The sequence below is a fragment of the Pinus tabuliformis genome, chromosome 8, assembly GCF_031772625.1.
Source record: "Pinus tabuliformis cultivar Carrire ecotype Pingquan chromosome 8, CPIR1, whole genome shotgun sequence".
Taxonomy (NCBI): Eukaryota; Viridiplantae; Streptophyta; class Pinopsida; order Pinales; family Pinaceae; genus Pinus; species Pinus tabuliformis.
In genome coordinates, this window is record NC_142294.1 from 376,637,136 (window position 1) to 376,652,777 (window position 15,642).

Below are 15,642 nucleotides of genomic sequence, written 5' to 3' on the forward strand. Positions count from 1 at the left end.
AAATCTACTAGAAGGATATTTTTTGTTCATGGGTTTTTTTAGTCTGGAAAAGATTACTTTTTCTCTTGTCAAAGCTGCCCCCCATGTCAAGGATTGTTGGGAAACCTACTGTAAGAAGAAGGATATAAGGACACCCTCACTATTTTCAATGACACCCTATTGGAATTTGTTCTAGGACACCATCAAAGAGTAGAACTACCCTATCAGGAGCTATGAGGATAAATACATAAAGTGGACTACCAATGTTTTTCATACCCTTTGGATGAAGTTAGGTATCAAGGATTCTGAGAAACATTTGGTGAGAAAGTACCACAACTCCCTACATAGGTACATCCAAGAAGAGATGGAGTTCCTGGACATCTCTTCGCTTGACATGATGTACCGATACAATTTCAAGATCGATAATAAGCTTAAATAGAAAAAGTGAGACTTTGGATATGGGAATCCAAAGCAAGGAAAAAGTGCCCCCAAACCAACGAATAAAGGAAAAACCAAAGGTGGGGTAGCCTAGGACAACTCACCAAAGTCGCAAGTAAAGAAAAAAATGTGAAGCCGAAAAAGGACATGGGAAAGTGGTGTGACTTTCATAAGCGCTCCACTCACAACACAAGTGAGTGCCAAGCCATGCAGTCACTGGTGGCCATGCTGAAGGCTTCTGAATCAGATGCATGTTCTGACTTTGAGTCAGAACCTGACAAGGGAAGTACAAAGGGAAGTATATTATAGATGCGGAGCCTAATTCCACCATATCCACCGTGAAGGTCCTATAGGAGGAACCCGAAGATCGAGAGGAAGAGGGCCCTCTCTTCCACTCCTAGATGTGGGTAAAGGGTTCCCCGCTATAGTTCATTATCGATAGCAGGAGCCAAAAGAACCTCATTTCAGCAGAGGTCATGAAACAGCTGGTCTTACTGACCACATCACACCCAAAATATTACACCATCAAGTGGCTTTACCAAGGAGAGGATATTTGCATCAGCTAGTAGTGTCGTCTTCCATACAACATCAAGCCCTTCACGGATGAGGTATCATGTGACATTTCTCCAGAGGTAGCATCGCCTACCACCATCTCTTTGATTACAGCAAAACAATGTAGTAAGCTCATTTCCAAAACTGGAAAATTTGTTTTATTGATGATATGTTCTCAAGGAAAGAAGAAGACAATGGCCATGACCTCTAGACAGGGCACCACCACATGGAAATAATAGATGGACAAGGTCATGTAGGAGTACGAAGACATCTTCACATTGCTCATAGGGTTTCCTCTACACTGTGACGTCAAGAACTCCATTGACTTGACCCCAGCTGCATCATTTCCCAGTGGACCAATCTATCGACACTCTGTTATGGAAAATGACAAAATCAAGAGAAAAAATTAGGAGATATTTCATAAAGGTCACATCCAACTAAGTTCATTGCCCTGTGGGAGCCCGATCCTATTGGTATAGAAGAAGGATGGGATTTGGAGACTCTATATTGACTATCAAGCGCTGAACAAGATCACTTTCTAGAATAGGTACCTGATCCCATGGATTGATGACCCTCTGGACTAACTCAAGGGGGGAAAATATTTTAGCAAGATCGACTTGAAGTCTGGATATCACCAGGTACCAATCAAACCCTCCGATGTGTGGAAGATTGGCTTCAAAGCCAATGAGGGCCTTTTCGAATGGCTGGTTATGCCTTTTGGGTTGACGAATGCTCTTGAAACATTCATGAGGCTGATGGATGACATATTGGGGCCATTCACCAACTCATTGTAGTGGTATTCTTAGATTACATCATGATCTTTAGCCATAGTTGGGAAGAGCACCTCCACCACATCTGATAGTTTCTCCAAACATTGTGGCAACACAAGCTATGTGCCAATTGTAGAAATGCAATTTTGGCATGACCCAGGTTTAGTATCTGGGATACATTATTGATGAATTAGGATTGAATGTGGATCCATCCAAGATCCAATTCATTTAGGATTAGCCAGCCCCAACCACTCTAACAGAGCTCCGCATCTTTCTGGGTCTTGCCAATTTCTAGCATAGGTTAGTGTTGGGGTTCTCTCATATCACTTGGCCTTTGAGTCAACTCTCCAAGGGAGGAGCAAAAGAAAATTTATTTTGGTTTAAATCTCAATGGTAGGCATTCAAAGAGTTGAAGCATCACCTCTTCTCTACACCAGTGCTTACATTACCAAGCTTCTAATGACCATTTGAGATCGAGACATATGCCTCTAACTATGCTATTATGGCAGTCCTTACTCAACAAGGGCATCCATTGGCATATCATAGTGAGACACTTCCAAAAACATTCCATAAGTATCCCACTTATGAAAAAGATATGTATTCCATTGTGCAGGCCTGTCAACAATGGAATAATTACATTTTGGGGAAGGAAACAGTCATCCACATAGACCACCGACCCTTGCAATTCATACATATGCAATGGAAGTTGTAGAATAATCGCCATCAGAAGTGGTCCACATACTTGCGATAATTCCATTTGAATATCAAGTAGAAGAAGGGAAACACCAATAATGTTTCAGACTACGTCAACCGACCATCGATCATGGCATTAACCACCACGCTCAACTCTTATGGGCACGAGACTTCTAAAATTCCACTTCGCTACAAAAGCAACCCAAAATTCCGCCACACATACCAGATTCTCTTGGAGGGTCAGCAAGTTCCATATTTTCACTTCGAGGATGCATTATTATGCCACCTAGGACACCTTTTTGTTCCTTCAAGAGAGCATGACAAGATGATTTGGGAAGAGCACTATAGTCGGGTTATTGGGGATTCAGGGTTGAGAAAATAGTGGTAGTGCTACAAAAGTATTTCTATTGGTTGAATCTTAGACAAGATGTTGGGAAATATATCAGATCTTGCACTCGCTGCACACCATTACCAAACCAATCATCAAGAAGTAAGGCTTCTATGCTCCATTGCCTACCTGTAGTCGACCTTGGGAATGCATCTCCATGGATTACATGTCAGTCTTTCCTTCTACTAATCATGAAAATGACTGTGTTTTTATGGTCGTCAATAGATTCTCGAAGATGGCTATTATGGTGGCTTGCAAGAAGAATATCACATTAGAAGCCACTGTTAAATGCTTCTTTGAATGAGTGTGGGTACACTTTGGGATCCCACAGTCTATCATCTCAGATCGGGACATAAGGTTCCTTAGTATATTTTGGTCCAGTCTCTCATCGATGCTGGAATCCAAGCTCACTAAATCCAGAGCTTTCCATCCCCAAAATAATGGCTAGAAATAGGTTGTAAATAGCGTGATCGTACACATTTTGCGCATGTACAACTCAAAGCATGCACACACATGGGATGAGGGCCTCCCCTATGTCCATCACAACTATAACTAGGCTCTCCACAACTCGACTGGCCACAACTCTTTTAAGGTGGGCATCGAATTTCGGCCCTACGTCTGATTAATTTGGCCATGCCATTTGCAACTACATAGGTAGATTCGTCTCATGTCCGGTCAGAAGCCAACAAGGAAAAAATATTCATTTAGCACATTAATCACATCCAACAGAAGGTCCACGATATTCTAGAGAAATCAAATGCCAAGTAAAAGAAGGGACATGATCAACATCGGGTGCCATAGAAGTTTCAAGTGGGTGACAAATTCGGGTTTCATTTGTAGAAGGAACTCGTTATTGGAGCCTATCGGAAATATGACCACTCGAATATGGTCCTTGAAACCTTACCAAAGTTATGGGATACAATGCATTTGAGCTCAACATTCCCCCATTCCTTAGCCTGCACTCAGTGTTCAATGTGGACTCCCTTTGACCATACTTCCCACCATTGTTGGACACATCAGACATTGCAAAAATTCACACAGACAGAGTTAAATCCTGACTCCATGGAATAAGACACAACTGACTGGACCATGGACACACAGATCAATAACACTCGACAGAAAAGGATCCAACTATATCGAGTTGTCAAAGCAGGCCAACTCCTTCACTAGGGCAAGTGCCTCACCAGGGATCAAGTTCAGCAGAATTTTCCTCATCTCATGGAGGAACTCAACGCAATTGGGACCATTGCTACTTAATGGGGGAGGAATGATATAGGTTGATATTAGTGGCCACCCACCTATTCGACTGGGGCCCCCACATTATTTCTTTCAGTTTTTTAGTTTCCTTTATTGTAGCATTGTTTAGTTTTTATGGGAGTTTCTCGGATCCTAAAATTTTGGAGCCATTTTGAGGCCCTAAACAAAGCTTTTTGGGAAAACCGATGCCAACATTGGCACAATCTAATGTTGGCCTCTCGAAAGTTGTAGTACTCATATATATATTTCTAACGAGGTATTGTGCACATCAAACAGACATTGTATGCCAAAGCTATGACCCCAGGATGTTGATGTATGAATTTACCCAAACGGGGTCCATAGTTTTGTTGCTTCATCTCCTAGGGTTAGGTTTTTGGGTGTTTATGGTTTTACATTGTTTCTCAATAATAAATAGGCCTTTGAGACTTATTGTAATAGAGTTTAGAGGAATTTGGTTGCCACATCTCTTCTGAGAGATAAGCTACCAACACCCCATCCAGTTTATTCCCATTTTGTTTGTAAGCATATTTCAGTTCTTTGATATTAATGAAATGAAGTTTTATTTCTAATGCATCTTTGTGTTTATGGTTATATCTGTAATTTATTGAATTCCTATTTAAATACAGATCATTGATAGGGATATAATGGTTTGATAAATCTAACTCCATCCACTTCAAAAGTCATAGTATCCCACTTAAGATCAATAAAAACATATATTTCAAATGCCCAGTGTACTACCAATAGAGCTCGATAAGGATCTCTGTCACCCATAATATCAATGACCTAAAAATTGAGATATGTCTTCACTCTAGAAATATCAAGTTCTACATCCTCCAAATGACCATTGGGATGAATGTAGTACTAGCTGGGCATGCGTAGTTGAATATGAGAGAACACCCACTTTGGTCTTCCCAATGCTTCCCAAGTTTTCCACCGCAAATTATTCACATCAGATCCTAGATCCAACATAGTATCTTTGATCTAGTATCTGACGATTTGGGAATCAATATGGAGCTCCTTTCATGTTCTTCTCTTGTTGCGATTATTATCACCATAAAATGATCACCTAGCCATTTCTAACTAGGTAGGATTAGTTTTACCATAGTAAACTCACTTTTGCCATGGGAAATAATTTAGTAAACCATTTTTATTAAATTATTTTCTGATTAAAATAAAAAAATCCCATGATAATAATTGAATAAATCATTATTTATTTAATTTTCTCTAGGAATAATTATTAAATCATTGTTTGTTAATTATTCCTTGTCACATTTGACTAAATCCCCTAGGAATAATTAAATAAAACCCTATTTATTTATTACTCCTTATTCCCATTATTGGAATAATCGTTAAATCACTATTTAATAATTATTCCTATTTCACACCATTCTTAATCCTCGTGAAATAATTAATTAATCATTTTATTTGTTAACTATTTCTAAATAAAGATATTTGACCATTTTAAATATATTTTCCCTCTCCAAAAAATATAATAAAGTATTCCTAATGGTTAGATCTTGATTTGGTCAATATTATTTTATTATTCTCCATTTTCAAGATTAACTCAATACTTTGTTATAAATATGAGGGCTTTCCATTCATTCTTCACCATGATCATTATCATCATCACCATTATTGTCTCTTTCCACTTGAGCTCCCATTTGAGTTCTCCACATTGTTTTGGTTTTTCACATATTGAGAGAGAGAACTGATTACTTAAGCATGAAGGACATAAAAAGACCCATCCCACGAACGGGGATTTGTGTGCCCTTTTGTAGATATCCTTCACCAAGTGTTATCAATAAAATATTTATTCATTTTAAAGTCTTTTCATTTGGGTTATTACATTGGATATATATATTGATGTTTGTTGTTTTGGATCGTATAAGTTGTTCTGTTGCAGTTTTTACAAGTTTTATCATAGATCTGAAGCGTGAGTAGCCACAAATTATTTTTAGGGTCACGTGTTTCCTATTGACTTAAGTGAAGTGTTTTTGGTACACCTTCCAAGAAATTTCCCATTAAAAATTAAGGACACGTCTGGAATGTTTCTCAAGCAAATTAGCTGAAAGATGCCATTCTAAGAATTCTTCATCCTTTAAACTAGTCTTAATCTTCTTCTGCAACTTCACAGATAACTTCTCATCACTAATAATATGAAAAAATAACTTAAATCATTCCATGATAGGTTGAGATGTCTCTTTGAAGGTCAAGTGATCTTCATTTAAATTTTTCCATGTTGTTTTAGTCAAGGACCATAAGAAGAAATAATCTACTTGAAAATATGAGTGAAATACTTCTTTATGTTGAATAGGGTCATATGATTTCTTTGAAGATGCAAGATTTATTACTGTAGGTTGCTCATGCACCTCTCTATTGAATCCATTGTATTTACCTCATTTAGTAATAGTATTAATGTTAGGATGAGGAATTGATTCATGCTCTCTCAACTCTAAATTAATCATATTAATACCCCTTTATTAGTTGGATTCATCTGAACAAGAAATTAATTATGGACAATCTTCAGTAACATGAGTGTTTGCTTGATAATGAGAACACCAAGTCCTTCTTGGCATTGGATAATCATGAAAAGCGTGACCTTCTTGATTGAAATTGTAGCACATAACCAAAACTCTACCTCCAGATATCCCCCCTCATATTCCACCTCCTCCTCACTGTCAAGGAGTTTCATTGACTCGAAATAAAGTGCAGATGAGGAGGTCAGCTACAACATCCAAATATTTGCACTAGTCTGTATGGTGAGTCGAAGATCCACAAAAATCACAAACCATGTTTTTTGGAAGATTAGAATACTTATAAAAAATAGGAAACTGATGAGGTTCATGACCTTAAGTGTGACATATTTCACAATATTCATTGGAAAACTTACCATGGTGATTAGGAAATGCATGATACTACGTATGGATTTGATAAGGATCAATGGTTGAAACTTGCATGACCACTGCGATAGTTCCTAGTGGTGGTGGTGGTGGCCCCATATGCACCGTGGAAGGCCCTGCACCTCGTGAGCTTGCAAAACCAGTAGCATGATTCCATTCAACATGAAAAATAATGCACTAAACCTACAGATGAGAAGTTATCACAACATGCATGTCCTTCCATCTCTTAGTTAGATTAGTGATATTAGGGCATAGACCAATGATAGAACATTCACTAGATGAAGAGACTGAATTGTAGTCGTTAGTGTACCCCACCATTGCCTTAAGCTTCATAGTCTGTGCTAAGGAATCTTGTAATCCATATAACTTCTACTATGTTAAAGGAATTCTTGTTAACAACAACAAAGCCTTAATAAACCAATATTTTTTGTGATGAGGATGAATGGGATAAGTCAACTTTCCAATTTCATCCTTAAATTGTTGCATATACGCCCATGAAATACCCTTCTCGTTGTCTGATTTCCCATAATTTAGCTAAACATTGCTTCTCTATCCTCAAGAGTTTATATTCCTTAATAAACTCTTGTGTAACCGTGTCTAAAAGTCGACTCTAATTCTTTTCTGACCACTTAATGTTCCACTAAAGTGCTCTATCCCTCAAAAAATTTTAGGACTCAATACTTTTTTGAGTCTTCAAGGGTTTTCCTAGCCCTTGAAATGGCTTCACATAGGTACCAATATTGTTCTGTATCTATGTATCCTTGACTAACAAACTAAGGATAGTGGGCGAATTATTCCATCACATTTCTAGCCATTTGTATGTAACTAGGAAGAATTAGAATAAAACCTTGTGAGGCGAGTTGTGAAAAAGTTGTAGGCTACGATTAAATACTAAAATGAGAACTACTATAACCAATAGAGATACCAACTATGTATACTCTATGAAATTTTTTAAATTTCACTGTTTTAACTAGTTTTGAAACAAAACTGACATGATTTTGATAAAGTGCTAAGGAGAGGAAAGGGAGAGAACTAGCTTCACCACTACGTTGTAGACAAGTACTTGCCGAGAATGAATCATCCTTAAGAAATAAATAGCACATGAAAAAATTAATCTCTTCATCCACAAGGGTACTCTAATAAATCATTGTGGCCGATTGACTTGCCATTTTTGTTGTCCAATTTCCTTTTGAATCCTAGTGGGTTCCACTATCTCTATTGTTATCTTTTATCCCATCTCTGCTAGATTCTCTTATTTCAATATAATTATATACTTCACCGTCTTCAATATTTCATAACTCTGGGCTAACCATTCATCATATCTTCAACCTCATACTACTCAACACTTCTCCTATCTGTTGTAGTTCTCTTGACATCTCCTAATCTCTTGCAACGTATTTTCCCACCACTCATCAGCGATTTGTTCTCTTTTAAGTTCCCTAAAATCATTTGCTTTCTACAACTCTTCTGCATCCATCACATCTTTCTCTCATCTTCTGCAACTAGCTATCATCTCTCCCATAAACCCTACCTTTAGTACAAGGGTTTTATGCTACCATGTTGGTTTCTTAGAATGATAGTAGCCTCTCTTCCACCAAAAGAAACTCAATCCACAACGAGATTTATTTTAACAATATTCCCTACAACCTGTACTTAAACACTACTTCAACTTTAAATAGTGATTGGTGATTCTCTATAGTAATTTCAATGATATAGCCCTTTAAAGTGGTCTATACCCACAAATAAACAAGCCTAGTTAATTTCGCATCTAGTCAGTTTAAAGAAATGAAGTGATATGTGGTCTAGGTTCTGAATATTCAATCAAGGTTCTCAATTCCCTATTTGATATACAATCTACTCAACCAATGGTATAATTAATTGGGAAATTTACACCAAAATATTTCATACTAATCGCATGTCGGTTCTGCCAATAGTATCTCATCCTTAACCCAATATAATTTCTTTTGTCTCAATTGATCCTAGTGAAGGAAAAATTAGTGAATCTTCTCTTCACACCATTATTGGATGCTACTCTTGAGAATCCTAGTCACCATTATATAGACCCCGATGATCTCCAAGCTCTCGACAACAAAAGAATTTGTTGGCATAAAATTTCTAACATTGACTGAGAGTTTGATCATAGGGTGCCAACAAAATGATTTTTCATTTTAAATCATCCACGAGGGAAGAAGGTCTCACATGAGGCATGCTGAGACTTTTAATGATATGTGGGGAATTTATAAAGTGACAGGTTTTTTCTCATTATATAAATTATACATTAATCTGATAACCACTCACAGACCTTCAACCAACCTTTGCGCACAATATTTAGATGCATAACAAAGAATTTAATAAATAACTTCAAAAAAGTTTAAGGGACACACGCACACATCATCATTCAATCATAGACACAAAAAAATGAGACCCGTCAACACTCTTCTTTATATTTCTTAATAGGATAAATATATTATAATGCAAATTTGTAGAGATTGTGCATGATATGTCAAAAAATTCATTTAGAATTAGACATATCTAAACTAAATCACATTATACACAGGGACTTCAAATATCATTCTGACAGCATGTTGGTCCCTCTCTCTCTATCACTAACTACAACTTGATCTATAAGGATTTATATATATTTTTCCTCCTGCTCTGATTTGTGCTCACTTGATTTGGTCCATCTTAAACCCTTTGATGAGATCCAACTACTTTGGTACACGCTCACTTGATTCTTTTAAAATTGGCATCTCAATCCTTCTTCCATGACCTTAGAAAGTCCTGATGCCACTAATTTTATTGGTGCTTAATTTGTCCCTCTTTGAAACCAAGCTATCTTCGTGGGTTTTGAGGATATTTCCCTCATCATTTGGCTCCTTGTGTATTCCTATGATTAAAAAACACATGCTCAAATACGCATAACAAAAATATTCATGTCTATCCTACATTAGGTTTGTTATTTTAATAGTCATTATATTACATAAATCACTATTGTATTAAATAATAAAAATGAAATTTTAACCTTAAATTAATCATTGCAAAAAAACTTTATAATTATAAGTTATAACCATTATTATAAAAGAGCGACATGGTGGCCTGTCGCTGCTTATTTGTTTACATGATTCATGTGCATGTAGTTCTTAGTTTATTTAGATATAATGTTATATGTGAAGAAGAAGATGAAATTATAGCTCAATTTCATATACACAAGGAAAGTTCATGCCTAAGTAATTGCTAAAAACAAAAAAAAAAACAAGGCCAAGTATTTTGAAACTAATACCAAACTATTCCATTTTAGTTCCTAATTTCAAAGTATTGAATCTAAATTCCTATATGTAATTTTATAGATTGTTCTTAATTGAAGAAAAACATGAATTTTTGATAATATCATTTTTTTCTTGGGCCCATTCTATTTTTATTGCTATTTATTTACATGGAATGGGAAAACAAGTTTGTTTTTGCAAGAATTACTTTTAGCTATCTTTTTGCAAAATGACATTTGTGTTATTGTTTTCTTGGTTTAATTGTGTACTAATATTTATAGCTATTATTTTGATAGATAATTTGTTTCCCAAAACAAATAAGTAAACAATTAGATAAATTTGACATTTTCTTCACTTTGCATCAGATCAGTGAACAAGAATAGACAATAAAAAAGGGTATTTTCTGGTTATTAGTTTTGAGGAGTTTTATTGTCCATGTCATAGTGTCACCAAAGTTTATAGTATTATATGCATTGTAAAAAGAATGTACATATGTTGTAATATTTGTAATAACAAAATAAAAATGTGTCTGAGTCTGAGGACATGGATTGTAGAACTAGGAATGGAGAATTCCTTATAAGGATGATACGATTTATAGTCCAAAGAAGAAACCTAAACTTGAGGATAGGCATTAAAGGATTAGTGGTCCATGAAGTAAAGGGGATGGTTTGTGAATTTAAATGGTCTTAAGAAAATATTTAGGCCCATGCTTGTTTAAAATAATACAAGGATAAAAACAGAGCAAAATTTATGGACTAATTGCAGCAACAAGGATGCAGTAGTAAGGGAGGGATAGTAAACTTGCTCCAATATAAAGAGAGGCATTTGGAAGAGACGATGTGGATAGAGGGCCAGATTTAGTTTTACTACAGACAAAAAGGATAAATATTGTATGATTACAATTCCATAAATATTGTATGATTACAATTCCAATTAATGGGTTATGATGCATTGTCATTGTAATAGATATGGATAAATAACAATTTCAACATGTTTTGTTTTGAATATATCTATGATGCAATTGTGAACCGATATTTTCCTGATTTGTACATTGATTTTGGTTATTATTGTGCATGGAACATGTGTTCTATGCTTCTACGGAAAAGTAAATAAGTTAATATAGTAAACAATAGTAATTACAGAGTGCCTGAAGTTTAGACTGAAGAAGAGTCCCATAACCGTTTTCCTAAATGCTTAATGATATCATGATTCATAAATAATTCAAGAAATTAAGTTAATGAACTAAATGATCTATTTGATTTGATAAACAAGATCAGTTAGAAGAACTGATTGATAAGAATATTTGTATTAACGTCAAATATATAACAGATACACTCTGTTTGACAGGGATGGTCAATGTGTACATTAACGTATCTGTTTACAAAATACATTCCTCATAGGAAAACACTATGCTAAATATCAAACAAATGTACTCAGTCAATTATGTCTTGTTGTGGCGATTGTATAGGTTTTAGCCTTTATTGTGAACCAGCCTCCATTCCTGACATTGGGAGCTTGGAAAAGAGGATAATAAGTCCCTTTCAATAACCAAGTTCCCCGATTAACCATGAGAAGTATCAAGTAGCTGCTGAGAGAGTTCATGAGCATTTTAGAATAGTTGGTGTGTGACTAGTGAGGTGGAATCCCAATTTAAGGTGGCTTTAGGCTTCTGTTAGATAAGCACTGCAGGAATGCCTATGCCATGATGAGAGGAACTCCCTACCCGAAGGCAAAGAAACGCCACAGGATAGTAATTTTTCAATGTATCTATCACCCAAAATCAGAAGAGGTAACGTCATGGAATGTCTTAGTATAACATTAACATAGTGGTGAGGTGCTCATTTAGATATTCTAGTGGAATTAACTCTTGAGATCAGCCCACAATCAAGAGGATTAGCTAGAGGTAGTTCATGTAGCATCACTCTTGGTCTATGAGGAAGTGCAAAAATAATGACTAAAGACTATGCGTGGTATAGAGCCAAAGGGATATGATGCAACCATTCTTGAAAAATAAGGAAGGATGTTCATTGTGGAGAAAAGGGGGAAAGTGGTAAATTTATAAAAATAAATGGATAAGGATTATCCTAATGCAATAAAGATGGTGGGTGGGAAAACCTGTGATTAGGGCAGCGAGATTCTCCTATTGTACAATTGTATATCGCACATGTATTATCTACATAGTTCAAGCAACAGGGTGGGTAAAAGAGAGTTGACAGGACAAATTAACAGTTGCATAAGAGCATAAGAAAACTAGTGCCAAAATCCATTTATTCTAAGCTTGGGAGGTCGAGCCATATTCGTTTCTAGTCACCCTGAGTTGGTAGTCGCGTAGTCGAAAGGTCGAGCGGTTAGGAGGTTACATTTTTTCTACAAAATATTTTTGGTATTGATATCTAACTTAATATTGGGTTGATTTTATAGTCAGGAGGTAATATATTCAGGTGTTTTTTGTTTTATGACAATAATTTTATCGTGCGAACGACTATACCATAGTTGGGTAGTTTCATTAGGACTAGTAGTTTGAGAGTCAGGAAATGCTAAGATCGGGAGGTCCTGTACTTTGATACATTGGAAATTCTAAGGTTGGGAGGTCAGGCTGATTATTTATAAAAAATCATAGTCACTCGGTGTTCCAAGTCGGGTGGTTGGAAGGTCGGGTAGTTTGATAGTCGGGTTGTTTCATTAGGTTGCGTAGTTTCATAGTTGGGAATTGTTAAAGTTGGAAGGTTGAGTAGTTTGATATTTAGGAATGTTCAAATCGGAGGTCTGGTCGATTATTTACAAAAAAAATCATAGTCACTCTGTGTTACTAGTTGATTGATCAGAAGGTTGTATTTCTGTTTTACAAAATGTTTTTGGATCCGAATTTCGACTTAATTAAAAAAATGTTTAAGGATTTTTTGTTTATTCATTTTGTGATGGATAGAAGAAAAAATTGTAGAACAAAAAAATGAAGGAGACTATAATTTCAGTAACTGACTCTGAAAGCATGAAATGTACAAGATTGTTGTCAGGATTGTGACGGCTTTTTTTTTGGTGAGTCGATTTTATAGTTGTGAGGGAAAACAATTAGGAATTTTTTTGTTTTATGATTCATTTATTCTATCATGACTTCGACTAGGGCATAGTCGGGTCAACCTTTGATCTCATTTAGAGTATAAATCAACTTTTTCTAAAGTAGATCCTTACATTCATATCCTTTTATTCACTATCAGAGTTGCTAGCTAAACTACCACAAAGATCTAAATTCCTCTATGTGTCCACAGAGTCCTCCATATGTCTGAGGAGTATCCCTTCAGGCTTCTTCATAGCTTCCATGGGTACTCTTATTTTCTCCTACGGATTAACAGAATTGTGATCCCTCTTCTTCTTTTGTGGATCCCTCGTTTTCTATTGCTACTAATGTAGGTCTTCTACATCACTACTAGATGCATTTTTATCTTTAGAGCCTTCACATGAACATCTATAAATTGAATGAGATATCTTTTTAGATTTATCACAAAGTAATAGCATACCTTCTAACAAGCATGTTATCTCATCTATGTCTTCTTCTTCACCATCCTTAGAGTGAAGATCACTAGTTTTCTCATAGGAAGAAAGATATTCAATATTTTGAGTATCTTTCATTTGAGATTCCTTCTTATTTTTCTTTCGTTTCTTCTTATTGCCAAAAACTACATATTTTGGTTCACTACTTGAGAAAAAAGGTTCTTGAGCCTTACCTTGAGCCACATTTTAGTCTTATCCATAAAGACATTGCATTTTTTCCAAAATTTCCTTTGTTGTCTCATAATGCCTCACTTTATCAACATCCAGCTTATACATCCTTTTCTTGATAATCTCCTTGGCTTCTATATTGAACTCATTCCACTGTCCATATACCATAGATAACCAAATGTATTCATGGATTATCATCAGATAGGCTTCCATTATAATACTCTAGAGCTCAAGATCTAATCCATTTAAGAATGGAACTCCCTCTGGTGTTAGCCAAACTTGATTATCCATTGTTTCCCTTTGATCTACCTTCAAGAAATTAAGACTTTCCTAAAGGAACGAGGCCTTGATATCGATTTTTGCAAGCAGTGTCTTGTAGGAGGAACCAACCCCCAATATTTATTTGAATACACACTAAGATTGAAGCACCAACTTCCTGGATGGAGGCTCCAACCCACACTCAATAAGGAACTAATGTTCTTTGTACTTGGTAGCCATTATGCCTAATTTTAGCTCTATTTTATCCTCTGCAACCTTATCTTTAATCAATCCATGAAGCATTAAGTTCCCTACTCGCTCTCCAGCAACACACTTTACTTGGACCTCTTCTCTCAACAACATATATTCAACTCTCAACCCCTTCTATTTCACAGGCTCTCTCGACCTCTTAGTGCAACATAGGAAAACTCTAGGCCTCCTTCCTCTGCATAGGCACTCTTAGACTCCCTTTGAAACACTTGCACACACACACACACATAGCTCTTACACACAATTCGCTCAACAGTGTCACATCTCGACACTATCCACACATGCAATCCCAGGTTTTGTTCCTCTACTGTAAAGGGAATGATGCCATCTTTATTTTCATCCACACTACGTAGGATCGTACTTATGCATAATACTCCATCCTATTGTTTCATATGCTTACATGGCCACTGCAACAACATTAATACTAACAATGGGCTTTTGATAGTTTCTTCATGCTAAGAATCAATTCTCAGTCAAACTATGTATGGGAAACATTATAACCCTGAACTGTCTTGCTTCTTGATCATTGCAACTATATTAAATAAAGGAATGATTATATGATACTTTTCTATGTTGAATAAGAAATTCCCATTTAATTTTTTCACTCTATCAGGTCTATCCATTGTTTTTAATTTATCAAGATATTTAACTTGTACCTCAGGCATGGTATACTATATTTATAATCAGATCTTCTACTCTTACAAATATATTCCATTTAATTCTTCATATCATTCACGGAATATCAGAGGTAGATTATTTCCATTCAAGATAGGATCCATTTATTCATTATACACAATCATGGTCCTTACTGCCTTGTATCAGCTATCTTTGTAGCCACCATTACTCTAGTGAGACCAACCTTACTGTGCAGATTTGCTTAATTTCTCTAGCTTTGATTATCCCAACTACGACCATTGTAAATTGGCCACAAAGTGCCCGAAATATACTGACCCATACATCCTTTGAGTGCTTGCGTGAATATTCTATGGAAAATAGCTAGTTTGGAATAACCACCAAATATGGAGGACTTCTCACCAAAGTTTCTGACTCATTCATATCCACAGGTGCTAAGCCCTTACACATGTAACGAACCCCAAATATGGGACAACCACTAAACTTGTCCCATGACACCAAAGAGATGCCTACTCATCCATGCC